Source organism: Passer domesticus, chromosome 9 (genome assembly GCF_036417665.1).
Source record: "Passer domesticus isolate bPasDom1 chromosome 9, bPasDom1.hap1, whole genome shotgun sequence".
NCBI classification, from domain to species: domain Eukaryota; kingdom Metazoa; phylum Chordata; class Aves; order Passeriformes; family Passeridae; genus Passer; species Passer domesticus.
In genome coordinates this window covers 27362805-27376728 of record NC_087482.1, presented here as the reverse complement: position 1 = coordinate 27376728, position 13924 = coordinate 27362805, and the positions used below count along the sequence as shown (strand labels likewise).

The following is a 13924-nucleotide window of genomic DNA, read 5'->3' as shown; positions in this document are numbered from 1 at the left end:
CAGCCACCTTGGTGTCAGCAGATTTCCAGCACGGAGCCGACGGCAGGGGGATTGCCCAGGGATGGAGCTGCAGGGACCACAGGACCCAGCTCCGTTCTCTGCTCTGTGCCTGGGATGGCAGGCAGGGCACACAGATCACGTTCACAGAGCCAGACAAGGAGCACAAAGGGGTCAGGCTGGCTAGTTAGGGAGCTGGCCTTAAATAGAGTCACACGGAATCAAGCTGCAATGCAGGAGCTGTGCTTTGTACTGAGTGAAATAAAATATTTTATCATAAATAAATTGGAAAAAACCAACATAAACATTATTTTTTATATTTATTGAATTATTTAATATTTTATATTAAAGAAATTGAAAAATAACAAACTAAATTGAATTATTCCATTTTATATTTATTTATATTTATTGAACTATTTATTATTTTATAATAAGTACATTGGAAAATAACAAAATTACATTAATTACTTAATTTTATATTTATTTTTATTTATTGAACTATATTATTTTCTAATAAATAAATCGAAAAACAATAAAATAAATGGAATTCTTTCGTTTTATATTTATTTTTATTTATTGAAGTATTTATTATTTTATAAAAATACATTGAAAAATAGTAAAATGAATTGAATAATCTAATTTTACATTTATTTCTATTTATTGAAGTATGTATTATGCTATAATAAATAAACCGAAAATAATAGATTTTATAACATAAATAACATAAAATACCGTGAACAGCTCTGAAGCAAAGTGTTCTGTGTTAAGTTTGCTCTGGAGATAGAGGTGTTCTTGACGATTCAGGAAGGAATGAAGGAAATATGATGATAATGTTTAGGGAAAGATTACATGGATTTAACTGATCATGAAATTATTCAGCATAGAGGAAAGAATGAATGAAAGCAACTCTGGATGAAGGAAATTAATTCCTTGGCACTACCAATCTTCAGCACTCAGACCCATAATAAATAAAGATACTGGGGGTGTTGAAGACACAAAGGTTTTATCTGATTCGAACCCAATCAATTGACCTTCACCTTCTCGGGGTCACTCCAAGTCCCTGGTGTCTCCAGGCCTCACCAAAGCTGGGAATTGCTTTTCCTTTCTTCCCACACACTGTCAAATACTCAAATACCCTTAGGTGGTACCAACAGTCCTCCGTTGGCCTTTGCAATGTAGAAGCCCATTTAAATTGCTAATTAATTCAGGGAAAAAATCACCTGGTTTTACTAACTATTGTATTTGTGGGGTGCCTCAGTGAAGGAAGGAATTATGAATCTGACTCCATGTTCTTAGAAGGTTAATTTATTATTATATTATATTATATTATATTATATTATATTATATTATATTATTATACTAAACTATACTATACTAAAGAATACAGAAAGGATACTTACTGAATGCTAAAAAGATAATAATGAAAACTCCTGAGTCTCTCCAGAGTCCCGACACAGCTTGGCACTGATTAACCATTAAAACACTTACACCAGAAACTAATAAAACAATTACCGGTAAATAAACAATCTCCAAACACATTTCACATAAGCAAAACAGAAGAGAAGCAAATGAAATAATAATTGTTTTCTTTTTTTCTCTGAAATGTCTCAGCTTCCCAGGAGAAAAATCCTAAGCAAAGAATTTTTTCCAGAGAATGTGAATTCCACAGCCAACATTTCATCACTTCCTGTGTCACTGGTACTTGGATTCTTCGGTGGTGTTGAAACCAAACCCAAAGAAGCTGCTTGCCATGTCTGTGAAGCCATTCTGGCACAAAACAGAGCCCTGCACTGATCAAAATCCTTCTGACCATGCGAAAGGTTCTGTGCAGAAATACCAGGGCCTTTCCTCAGTTTAACACTCACCAGGAGCCACCAACAAAGGAATATTTGGCACAGTTATCAGGGAGAGCAGAGCAAAGAGGGGTCAGGGAGAAGATGCCCACAAGGAGGACAAGTTGAGGGTCATTTTCAGACACAAATGAACCCTTGACCAAATCAAGTGTGCACAGAGCAGCTTTGAGAACCTCACACCTCTGTGGAATCTGCCTCTCCCACCTCACGAGTTTGTCACCTTCCAGCACCTTCCTCACCCTTGGGAAGGAATCATGTGCTGGAATCCAAGAAAAAGCTGGCTCACAGTTCCCATCCTCGAAGGCATTTTTCTTCTGTACAAAAGAAGCGGTTTGGGTTTTAGCAGGAATGGATTTTTCTGTCTGCACACCAGATTTCATCCAGGCAGTTTGAGTTGCACAGGAGTCTGAAAGGGCTGTTCAGACTTGGGAAAGCAGAGCTGCACAAAACAACATTTCCATTTGTTATTTTCAGTTCAGGAGTGTCTGTTTTCCTTGGTGGGCTGCAGATCATCCACCAAAAGAGAGAGCCAGGGCAAAGAACCCCCTCAGAGCCTGCTCACACTTCTAAGAAAAGGAGCAAAGGTCTAAATTCTGCTCATCTTTCTGTCAGAAATGAGCTGGAGCCTTGATTCCTGCAGTCCTTGACACACAAATCACCCCATGAATATAAATTATTGCATGGCAGTGACAGCAGACATGTGTCAGCATGTGTGGCATTGGGGGACAATTACTGATACCACAAAGATATTTTAAAAGTTGACAGAAAATACAGAAGGGCTTTGCTGACAGAAAATTTTTGTAGCATTCAAAATCCAGCTTTATCCTTCAGCTCTGTCCTTTAAGGAAATCCCAGAAAAGGTCAAATCACCTTGCTGGTTTAAGGAGCTAAAAAAAAAAAAACCAATAAAAACGAATAATTTATGGAAATGTCTTTATTTTCTTATATTCCAGGAATAACTAAAGCCACTTGGCAAAAGGAATTCCCCAAATTCTGCTTTAAGCAGAAAACATTCTGGAAACTTTGGCTATGGCAATGCTTTAAAAATTACCCCCAGCCTAATTAACATCTGCTTCAGGAGTTGAAGTTATTGCAGGGTCATTTATCTACTCCAAGCATCTTGTACACAATTGAGCAGATTTTTAATGTTTAACATTTCTGCCCATAAACCACCAATGAGAGCCACTCACCTAAGGCTGCATGTAATGGGTAATTCAGGGCTGTGTTCCTCGTCAACATTTCTCACTAATTCCAGCTTTTCTACTCACAGGAGAGCTAACAGCACCCACGACAGAAATGCAGTTCTTTTTAGAAAGCTCGAAGATTGAGAAATTTTAGCACTGTAAGGTAAACAAAAAATTAAAAATTAAATATTAAAAACCAAACTGGATATCAAATAACTGAGAAAATTCTTTCTGCAAAAGGCCTGATGTGAGTGGTCTCAGGTGCAGTGGGATTATTAGGAAATAAATCTGGAAATATGTTTGGGAAAGGTCCTCTCCAAAATGCAGCTTTCCCCACTTGCAGCCTGGCTTTTCTGAGACGTGGTTGGTCAGAAGGTGACAACCAAATCTCCTGCTACCCTCCCTTTTTAGGGGAATTACTCCTCTATCAGGGGAATTCCATTCCCACTGCTAGACTGGCCAGTTGCTTGGCAGGAGAAATGGAATTTTGGGGCGCAAGGCACAGGATGCACCACTCAGGCAGGGAATAAATTCCAGATTTTATGATGCATTTCCCTCAGCTCAGGCAAACTGCAGCACATCCATGGTGTCTCCAGGGTTCAGAAAGCCCAGGTCTTACTAACGGTGATTTCAAATTTAAGAGATCTGAAGTCAACCCTTCTTCAATTAACTTTGGCTTTTCCTAATGTTCTTGTTATGCAAATCAAGCTAAACCCTTTTTGATCATTATTCTGCCTCTTACTTCAGTTTTGGTTTGGTGTTTGGGATTTTTGTTGTTATTGCTGTGCCCCACATAATGAGCACAATTTTCTAGAGTAAGGAAGTATTTCTTCTACCTGGTTTGTGCAGAAACAAAGAGCAAAAAGAGGATTTTTAAAACTCTTGGGTGCTGCTGATGTTCCTGCAGCTGAAACCCAAGAGGTAAAAGGTGAGCAAACCAAAGATCCCCAAACAATTTTGTAGTCCTGTCTCACTTAAAAGGGATTTTAAGCCTGGCTTAGGTCCAGGGCAGCTCTCTACCTTTGAGTCACACATTTGAATTTGAAATGAGTGCTGGGGAAGTTTTATAATTTATTTAAATGGCCATTCAGAAGAGCTCCAGCACCAGCTCAATGGTTGTTATTTCAGCTCAAGGGGAACAGATAATTGGCTTCTGGAAAAGCAGAGCTGTGGGAAAGTGGGAAGGAAAAGTGTAGCTGGAAGCCAACAACACTCCAGAAAAAAACATCTATAAAAGAGGGCTTAGACATGTGAGGGAATAATTATCAAATATTGTCTTATAAATAACTTGGCCAGGTATTGGAGAAACACAAAGTATTTAGATAATCATTTTTAAAAGATGGAAAGATAATACAGAGAGAAAGAGGTGAATTTAACAAGTGGATTTGCTGCCATACCCACAGATCTTAGAGCAGCTTGTGCTCATTCCTACTCTCACCTGGCTACTAGAAATCATTATTTATTTTCTCAATTTAAGTGGTTTCAGAGTATTAGAGGACTGAATAAATGTCTCTGGGAAATAAGTTTTAATGCTGTCTAGTTGAAAAAAAAAAAAAACTCAGATAATTTTATAGAAACTGTTTCTCAAAAATACAAACATAAATTTAAAGTTTGAGACCCTTTAAAATCCTGAGCTGGTAAATGGATTAGACCATCAGAGATCACATCACAAAAGTTAAAAATAGGAATATTACAAAATAAAAACAGCTGAGGTAAAAAATCAATGGAGCTGAAAATTCCAACAACATTTTAAAAATCAGTTAAATTAAAAATTAATAAATTAATATGAATATGAATGAATGAATGTGAATACAGTTTTATGAATAGAAGTCCAGACAAAACCAGCCTGGAGCTGCATGATGAGTAAACAGGAAACTGGAACCAGAGAAGGCAGAATGGAAGGAGGCTGCTGCCATAGGTGACTGCAGTGACCCCAAGTTTTTTCTTTCTCCTAAGCTAAGATTAACAGGTTTAATAACTCAGTTCCAAGGAACAGGCTGAATTCCTAAAACCAATAATTTTTTCCAATTTCTAGTAATTTTCTGGATGTATATCTACAGACAAAGGCAATTTTGTTATCTCTTTTGTTCTCCTGATCTCAATGGAAGTTAAAATCCTGCAGTACTCCTGCTCTGCATTACTGCATGGGATATTAAATCTGAAATTCTGCTTTTCCCTTCTTGGGCATTTACTGTTATGCTTTTTATATTCCATTATGAGTCCTTGTTATTTTATCCTGCCTGCCAAAATGTCCCTGAAGAGCAAAGCTGCCCAAGTCCCAGTACACAAAAAGCCATTTTCCCCCCAAAATCTTTCCTGCTGCAACTTCCCTCTGCTCTCAGTAGTGACCCATCTATTTCTAGGAGCGAAAGTGAGAACTGCTCACAGTGAGCTGAAACTTCTGTGCTCTGGCTGGAAGGAAAAGCTGTGCATTATTTTCCACTCATATTTAATGAGATGTTTTGCTCTCTGGAAGCAGGTGTAAATTATTCTTGAAAAAAACCCCAAAATTATGGAAAAGCAGCTGTTACAAAAAAAGTGACTTCAATTGTGACCTAACTGGAATTGTCATACTCTGGGGAGAGGGGTTATGATAAGATAATTGTGATTTCTGATACACTTTATTATCTGTATTTTATCATTAAAAAAAATTAGCTTTTCAGTGATATATGACAGAAGCTGAGTTACCTAAAAAGTCCATTTGGAGAAAAAAAATTCAGCAAAGGGCCAAACCACACAACACAAAAAGGTTTTTACAAGTGGACAATTTGTTACTAAGCATATTTGAGCAGGAAAATAAATAAAATAAATAAATCAAAGGCACAATAAATTATAATATACCATGAGAATTTCCCAATAGAATCCAATTTTCTGTTCTACCATTCTACCCCTATTTTTGCACTTTGTGTCCACAGGTTTGGCTTCAGGTTCAGCTGCTGGAGCACAGAACTGTGCACAGAACAATGACCAGACCCAAATCTCCAAAACTGTCAAATAAAAGCAGGGAAGCTGATATTAAATTTACTGTAGTTCACTGAAACAGCAGTGGGTTGCCAGGTTCTACTCCATGGTGTACTGAACTGCTACATTTTATTATTTATTGCTTTATATAAAACTCAAAGGCCAGAAACCAGCACAACGTCCTCTGTAAATTCCCAGAATTGCATTGTTTTGCTCACACAGCTACAGGGGAAGAAAATACTCTTAATGAAGTTCACAGAGAGAAAACTTCTGTAGAAAAAAATGAGTTTGATGACATCTGTTCCATGTCCCATTGAAGGGATGCTTCTATATTAACTTATGCAAATAAAACTAAACATTCTGTAGTATGCAAATGAGCTATTAATAAAAAATTACCATACCTCACATGTGTATGAAAGACTTTTTGAAGAGTTTTTCAGCTCTCCTCTGCTACTACTGAGGACTCAGAGACACAGAGAGCAATTACAAGTTCCATTACAATAAAAATACCTCAGATTTCATTCTGAAAAACACAACAAAATGTTATTTGCATTATCAGCTCATTATAATCTGAGGGAATAAAAAAATCCCAGCAATGTGGCAATATTTTTAATTGGGGTTTGAAGCACATTAAAGCCATCAACCAACACTACCCTCTGCTCTAGACCTGCCTTTATTTAATCAATTGCATCTTGTAACAAAGAAATTTTCAGCAGGGAGTATTTATATCCTAAATTAGAAATACCAGGTTTCTGGCTGCTTTGTGTGTTGTTCCTGACCCAGTGTTATTTTTCCTCCATTTCTGATCCAACCAGCTATTTAAATTCACCAGGATGTTTGCACATGCTTCCTAATTCACTTTATATGTTAGCTAGAACTTTTTTTTTCATTTTTAAAATTTTTTTTGGCATTCAACCCTTGACATGAAAAGGCAAATTCTATAGAGCTCAGGTTGAGTCAGCAGAAGGGCTCCTGCTATAGAATGGCAAAAAAACATCCACAGAAATGGTCAGATATCCTGAGAGAGCAAAACATGACAAACCCAGGAGCTTCTCCAGTGATGATGAAGGGTTTCAGGCACACAGTGGGCAGAAGTCCTAAAACACTTGAAAAATATTTAACTGAACAATAATGGAGCAGTGCCAAATACTAAAAGTTACCAAAGATAATTTTAATTGTTGTAGATATAATAGTGTTCAATGACAGCTGTTTTGGAACAAAAAGGTTATTTCCTGAAAATTATTGTAATATTTTTCTCCCCGAAATAGCCCCTGATTCACTGCTCAAGTTACCTGGCATCCTCTAATGCTCAGCACAGCCTAACAACCAGTTATTAACTTTATTTTTTAGGAGTCTTCAGATCTTAAATGAAAATAATGACTTATTTGAAAGACTACCAAGAGTCAGTTGAGAAGGGGAGCAGACAAAGCAGGAGAACAATTTGCATGGCTGGAACGTTGCTGCCTTTAATGTAACACCTATTTCAAGCTGCTTTGCCTGGCCATATTTTGTTTTCTTGTACTTGTGCAAAACATAATCCAAGTAAGGATTAAAGTCACTGTTTCTCTGCCCAGCAGAATTCCCTGCACGTTTTTATGATGAAGGGTTAATCACTGAGTAAGGAGATATTTATTACACTTTGAAAAATCTCATCTGAGGCCTTTGGGTTCAGCATCTGTGTGCATTTACACAAAACAACCCTGGGAAATAGGATGCCCTAACAGGACCAATATTGGCGTAATTTTTCACTGAGTTCTGTCTGGATCTCACACTCCTGCCTGGATAAAATCAGAAGACAGAGTGGTGGTGTGTATTTTGTCAGGTCACAACACCTGTGGGTAAAGAAGCCTCTGCAGCACAATTTGTGAGCTGGAAGAAAAGGATTCTCACAATTTATTGTGAACTTCTCAGATCCTTTGAACTTTTTTATTGTGATCATTTCAGAAAAATGACATCGTTTTAGGATGTTCAGTGTTATAATGATGTATATTAATTGCAAAAACAATCAAGAAACTGCTCTATTCAGTCTTTGGTCATTTATTAAAAGCCATGCAACCCATTCACTGTAAAGACTAATGGAGTCATTTCAGCAGACATCATTAAACCTATAGGATAACCTGAATGTCATCTACTTCTCTTTCAGTCTTTGTCACTTATATCCACCATAAATAATTCCAAAACGTGTTTAAGCATTTAAGTCAATAAACCTGATTCACAGGGCATTTGAAAGAGACCCTGATTTCCTTGGTTATAACCTCTTTGCAGTAGAAATGAAAATTGTGGTGATGGGAATGTGAGATCCATGACAGGAACGCTGAGAACTGCTCCTCAGGACGAGGAGATGCTCCCCATTCAAGGACTTCCCTGGGATTTAGGAGCTGCAGTGAGAACTGCTGCTCCACAGCATCATCAGCATTTAATGGGCAGGCAGCATTTCCTACGTCCATCCGAGCACCCTGGAGATTTGGGGAAAATATGTAAAAAGCAGGGGTTTTAAAAATAGTGCTTCAAATTAACTCCATCACAACAATGTATAAAAACTATAAAGCGGGACAAAGGTTATAGGAAATGGAAGTACCAAGAGATCCTCAAGCAGTCCTCCAAAAGAAACAATGGGAGGGGGGGCATTAATTATTTTTTCATAATTACGAGGGAGTGAGTACCTTTCTCATACTCTTACAAGGAAATCACAATCCTCCTCGTGAGCAAATGTTTAATTGCAATCTGGAGGCAAAGTTCTCCAGATATTTTGAGTTAAAGTTTGCACTTCAGAATTTTTTGTCTTTACTGGAATCATTGACTTGCTGTCTAAGACAGCAAATTATCCAAAGGAGTTACTTTAGGAATACAGCTTTATAACTATATATAATCCTATAATATTGGGAATATAGCTTTATAACTAGGTATATTCCTATAAATTTGGGAATATAGCTTTATAACTAGATATATTCTTGTAAATTTAGGAATATAGTTTTATAACTAGATATATTCCTATAAATTTGGGCATATAGCTTTATAACTAGATATATTCCTATAATTTTGGGAAAATAGTTTTATAACCAAATATATTCTTATAATTTTAGGAATATAGATGTGATCTGCTGATACAATTATACACAGATTATGAGCAATTGCTGTCTATACAAAACAATTGTATGGACAGCAATGACTTGTCTCACAGTGCTTTAGCAATGCAATATTATTTCTATTTTGTGTATGAGTAAAATGAGCAGTCCTCCAAAAGAAACAATGGAGGGGGATTAATTACTTTTCGCAGTTAGGAGGGACTGAGTACCTTTCTCATATTCTTACAAGGAAAACACAATCCTTTTCATGAACAAGCAACGTTCTCAAGACATTTTAAGTTAAAATTTGGGGGGTTTTTTGAGGTTTTAGTTTTTACTGGAATCATTCAATTGCTCTATAAAACAAATTATCCAAAAGGAGTTACTTTAGGAATATGGCTGTGATCTGCTGACACAAGTTTCTTTTATGAGCATAAAACAATGGTACAGACAGCAGTGACTTGTCTCTCAGTGCTTTAGCAATGCAATATTATTTCTTTTTTATAAATGAGTGAAATGAGACAGAGCTCAGTGGCTCCAGTGACCCACAGGAAGTCAGTGACACAACCAGGAATAGAAGCAAGACCTCTCAGCAGCTCAGTCCCATGCTTTAACCACAACCCAGACACCTCCTTCCCATCTCAGATTAGCACAACCCTGAGCCTTGGTTGCATCAGCTCCTCACTTCAGATGTCTAAGCATGTATAATTGTAGAAATCTGGATTTCTGGAGTTAAGTTACCTTCATAAATCTGTGTCAGCTCAATCACCCAAGAAATTCGGATAAACTGGTTTTAAATGAGGCTCAAAACGACCTTTTGGTTGCTTTAAAAGGATTCCTTCAGAAATGAATTTCGGATGGATTAACACATCAGTTTGTGCTTGAGCCCCTTATTCCTACATTTTCTTTTGCCTGCCAGCTGTCTGTGATGTGCAATTTGGGCCAATTTAATCAGAATGGGACTGGAACAGCAATACCATATCCCACTACAGAAGAGCCAGACAGTCCTAGAGAGGAAGTTATTGCCTCCCAGATGAAATCAGAGAAGTTAAGAGTTGGGGGGAGACTGAAGGTCAGGAAAAAACCCATTACAATTTAGAGGTAGGCAGGTTGGTGTGATCTTGGCTTTAGTGAAGGGTTTGGATTTTGTTCTCTTTTATCCAAGCCTCGAAGTTCAGGCAAAGGAGGCTCATTTTTAAGGGGTTCTTGTTTTGACCCGCTCTGCAGTTATCTGTGGAAAATCTGCACCGTGCCTGCTTCTACTATCCCTCCTGCTGGAACCCAGGAGAAATTCACCCAGCACACTCCTCTGCTCAAGGAATGCAGTTTATGCCCCAGATTTTGCCATATATCTGTGTAAAATGCCACTGATAGCAGCTGAAACTCTGAACTCCCTTCAAGTGAAGAGTGTGCAAGCTGCAGATAGGAGTGTGCTGTGATATTATGACTTACTTTTTAAAAACATGCCTTCCCAGACCAAAAACTGCCAGTTAAGACAGAATGAGATATGCTGAGGCAAATAAGATATGCTTTTTATCAATAAAAGGACACCAGATATATGAATTAAAATATTGCATTGCCCAAGAGAAGGAACACAGGGTAACTTTTAAAAAAGGCAGCAATACAGGACATTTTTAACTTATTTAAACTCCATTCCTTTAAAGCAATGCAATTCTCACAATCAGGATTTGCTGCTGAGGCTGTCAGACTTCTGGCTGCACTCTCAGAGCAGGAGATTGCCCTCTAGATGTTAAAAGTTTGGCTACTTCTCCATTCCATCCCACAGCACCAGGATGGGACACACTGCGTGAGGGGTGATTTTAAACTTGAGCAATGCACCCAGAGACTGAGCACACACCCAGGGGAAACACAAAAAGTCAGAAAAATGTGGAATTTGTGTCTTTGCAGAGATGGGAAAGGGTAGAAATCCTTGCAAGGTTGCCAGCCAATTGTAAAAATCACAGCATCACCTCCAATAAATTAGTTTTTCTAACCATAAATGACTACCTGGAATTCCTCAGGAACTGTTGCACAGAAATTCCTTCACCAAGATGGAAAAGAGAAATGAAACCACTCAGGGGAGGTTATTTTGTCATTGCTAACACCCTGATCCATCTGGAGATTCCACAAAGTCCTCATTTCAGGCTCTCATCTCAGTGAGAATTATTTTTGCCATATGATTCAATTTAATCTACTTCAAATTTTCTGAATAATCGACATACATAATGTACAGTCAGTCAGTAATAACTGCAAGCAGAAATAATTTTTTTTTTCAGATGCAATAAATGCTTCAAAAAGACCCACCACAAAAAACGGGCTGATTAAAGTTAGTTTAAAATGCAATTCTTTCACATGAAAAGAATTAACTAATGCTTTTATACCCAATAAGAAAAAGAGAGTATAATTGATCTTGTGTGAAGGCAAATTATCCTCTAATTTTAAAACCAGAACTGATGCTGAGAGAGTCTTTTCTGCTTGTCTTTGAACTTAGGGGAGAACTGCAAGGCCTGAGCCTGACATTTCATTCTTGTTTCATAACTCTTGGAGCTCCCAGCCAAACTTAGGAATCCTCTCAGATAAGCAGGGGAGAAAGTCTGGATCATCAAAAACTGCACAAACAATGCAAACAAAAACTTACGAGAAACTGATAAATGTCTTTATTATGACCATTCCATTACTGCATAAAGCAACTTGATTACAGAATAGATAATACATTTGTAGCCTGTTTTATTTCTTTACCAATACAGAAATTTTTGTCTTTTTTTCTGAAAAAAACCCACTCTTTGTTAAGGGAAAAAAAAAAAAACCCAAAAGAGATTAATTTAAATTATAAATAAGGCATAATTTTAATTACCGGAGAAAATGTATGGGCTCTTCATCTCTCCATTCTTCAAATTAAGATTAGCAGTCCAAAAGAAACATTTAATAAGATATCAAATCCTACCTAAAAATCCGTGTTAAGCAGGAAATCAGATTAAGTAATCTTTTCCTTTCCTGTCTCAATCTGTTAAAATGCATTTTACAAAATCTGAGAAATTTTTACATAAGTTATCATTCTGTTTTTGCTTTATATTTAATGAGTTCTGTTCAAAAGGTGAACTCACTGAAGAAAATAATGCTTAGAACAGAAACAGAGTGACGGTGTATTTGGAATATTCCTGTGAAAGCTGTGTTTGGCTGATTTCTCCGGACTGACAGAGATATCTGTCTCACCCGTGCAATTTAATTAAAATCCAAACTGTGCTTTGTATTTCTGCCTTTATTAAAAGCCTGGGCTCAAAGCAGGACTGCCCAGTCCCCACTGGATGTTATCAATACCTGCCAATTTTTGGAATGCTTCCAGTTGCAGGGAGTTTGAAAGAGTTTGCAGGTTAAAACTTTGATTTTGGGGAGGGATGCCCTTTTTTCAGACACTTAAACTAAATGGGGAATTCTCCAGCAGCAGAGCAGCAGCTCTGCTCTCACCAGGGATAAATCAGAACTCTGTGAGGGTCCAGCTCAGATCCTTCTCCTTTTAATTTTCTATTGAAACTCCACCTCAGCTATTGCTGTAAAGTGGTAGAAATATTAATAACAGAGGTATTTAAAAGCTCTTTGCTAAGATTGCTTTACCCACATTTGCCTCTTTGTTCATCCATGGTAATTCTGAGGGTTTGTTTTACTTGTTTTCAGGACCTGGCTTCTAATTCTGAGCCAGGGTATTACTGGAATAGGTTATTACTGCAGTATGTTAAAATAATTTCTAAAATACCCAACCCAAACAATAAAAAAGAACCACTTAAAAAATATTTCCACATTTCCAAGGCTAAAAAAATTCAGATGAAAGGGAAAAAGCAGGAATTGAAAAAAAAGAAAAATCCTTGATCTGTCAAGGCAGAGGTAACACCTCAAGCCTATACAAATAGACAGATAATTCTCATAAAAATTAACACAAGGCTTCAAGCCTCTGCAGACAGAGAGATTGTTCTCATAAACAAAAGGCTGGAGGCAAAGTTAGTATCTGTAGGTAGTCCAGGTATTTTGACGTGTTCAACCCTAATCTATAAATTGCCTTCAGTATACAAATAATAAAGCAAATGTGGGCTCTCTTTCAAAACGCTGATGACTAAGAGCCATAATGAGGCAAATTTGGGATCCTCTCAACCTTCCAGTGATGTCCAAGGGATCAGGAGTTTTTCAAGATAAACTGTTGTATCCCGGGGCACCTCGAGTTCCAGGATGACTCTCTAAAGCCTGTTGATCTTATGCCTTTTTTTCCACATCTGACTTCTTTTTCAAAGCCTCAGAGGCTGAGATAGAGGAGGTGACAGGCTTGTTGGGGCTTGCTGCCTCTGGAGAGGTACCGAGCACAGCCTATACCGCTCGGCTCTGCATTCCTGGCAGGGGGGGAGAACGCCCCGAGATAATCTCAAACGAAAAAAAAAAAAAAAAAGTGAAAAAGAATTTGCTTTACCTCCGTTACTGCTAAGAACCTTGTCAGAAAAGCCTTTACTCCTGTCACAGCAGGACACAGCCTGACGTGAGGCGAACCAGCCAAAGCACCCAGCGCAGAGCGGAGCTGCCTGCCGAATGGCAAGGCAAAAGAGAAAGCAGCCGGCAGGCGGAAAAAGTGAATTTTCAGTTACGGGAGATTACAGGGAGCAGAGATCAAACTCCAGCTGCGCTGCGGGGCCGCGCTCTGCCCTCGGCCACACGCGGCTGACTCCGCTCCGCGGCCCGGCCCGGCCCGGCCCGGCCGCACGGACGGCCCGAGGGGACAGCGGGGCAGGAGCCGCGCCTCCTCCTCCTCCTCCTCCTCGTCCTCCTCACTGCCCGCTGCCTCGCCCGTCCCGCTCTTCCTCGCCATCCCTGTGGCCGCCCCCGG

The 13924-nt window shown here is 38.4% G+C and overlaps 1 long non-coding RNA gene across 1 annotated transcript; it reads right to left on the bottom strand.

Annotated features, from left to right (window-relative positions):
• Window positions 1–1393: 1393 nt before the first annotated feature.
• Window positions 1394–13796, bottom strand: LOC135307309 (uncharacterized). Its single transcript, XR_010368012.1, has 4 exons — window positions 13514–13796; window positions 6397–6518; window positions 3041–3190; window positions 1394–2289 (listed from the first exon to the last, which is right to left on the bottom strand). It is a non-coding gene; the product is annotated as an uncharacterized LOC135307309 (long non-coding RNA).
• Between the last annotated feature and the right edge of the window lie 128 nt (window positions 13797–13924).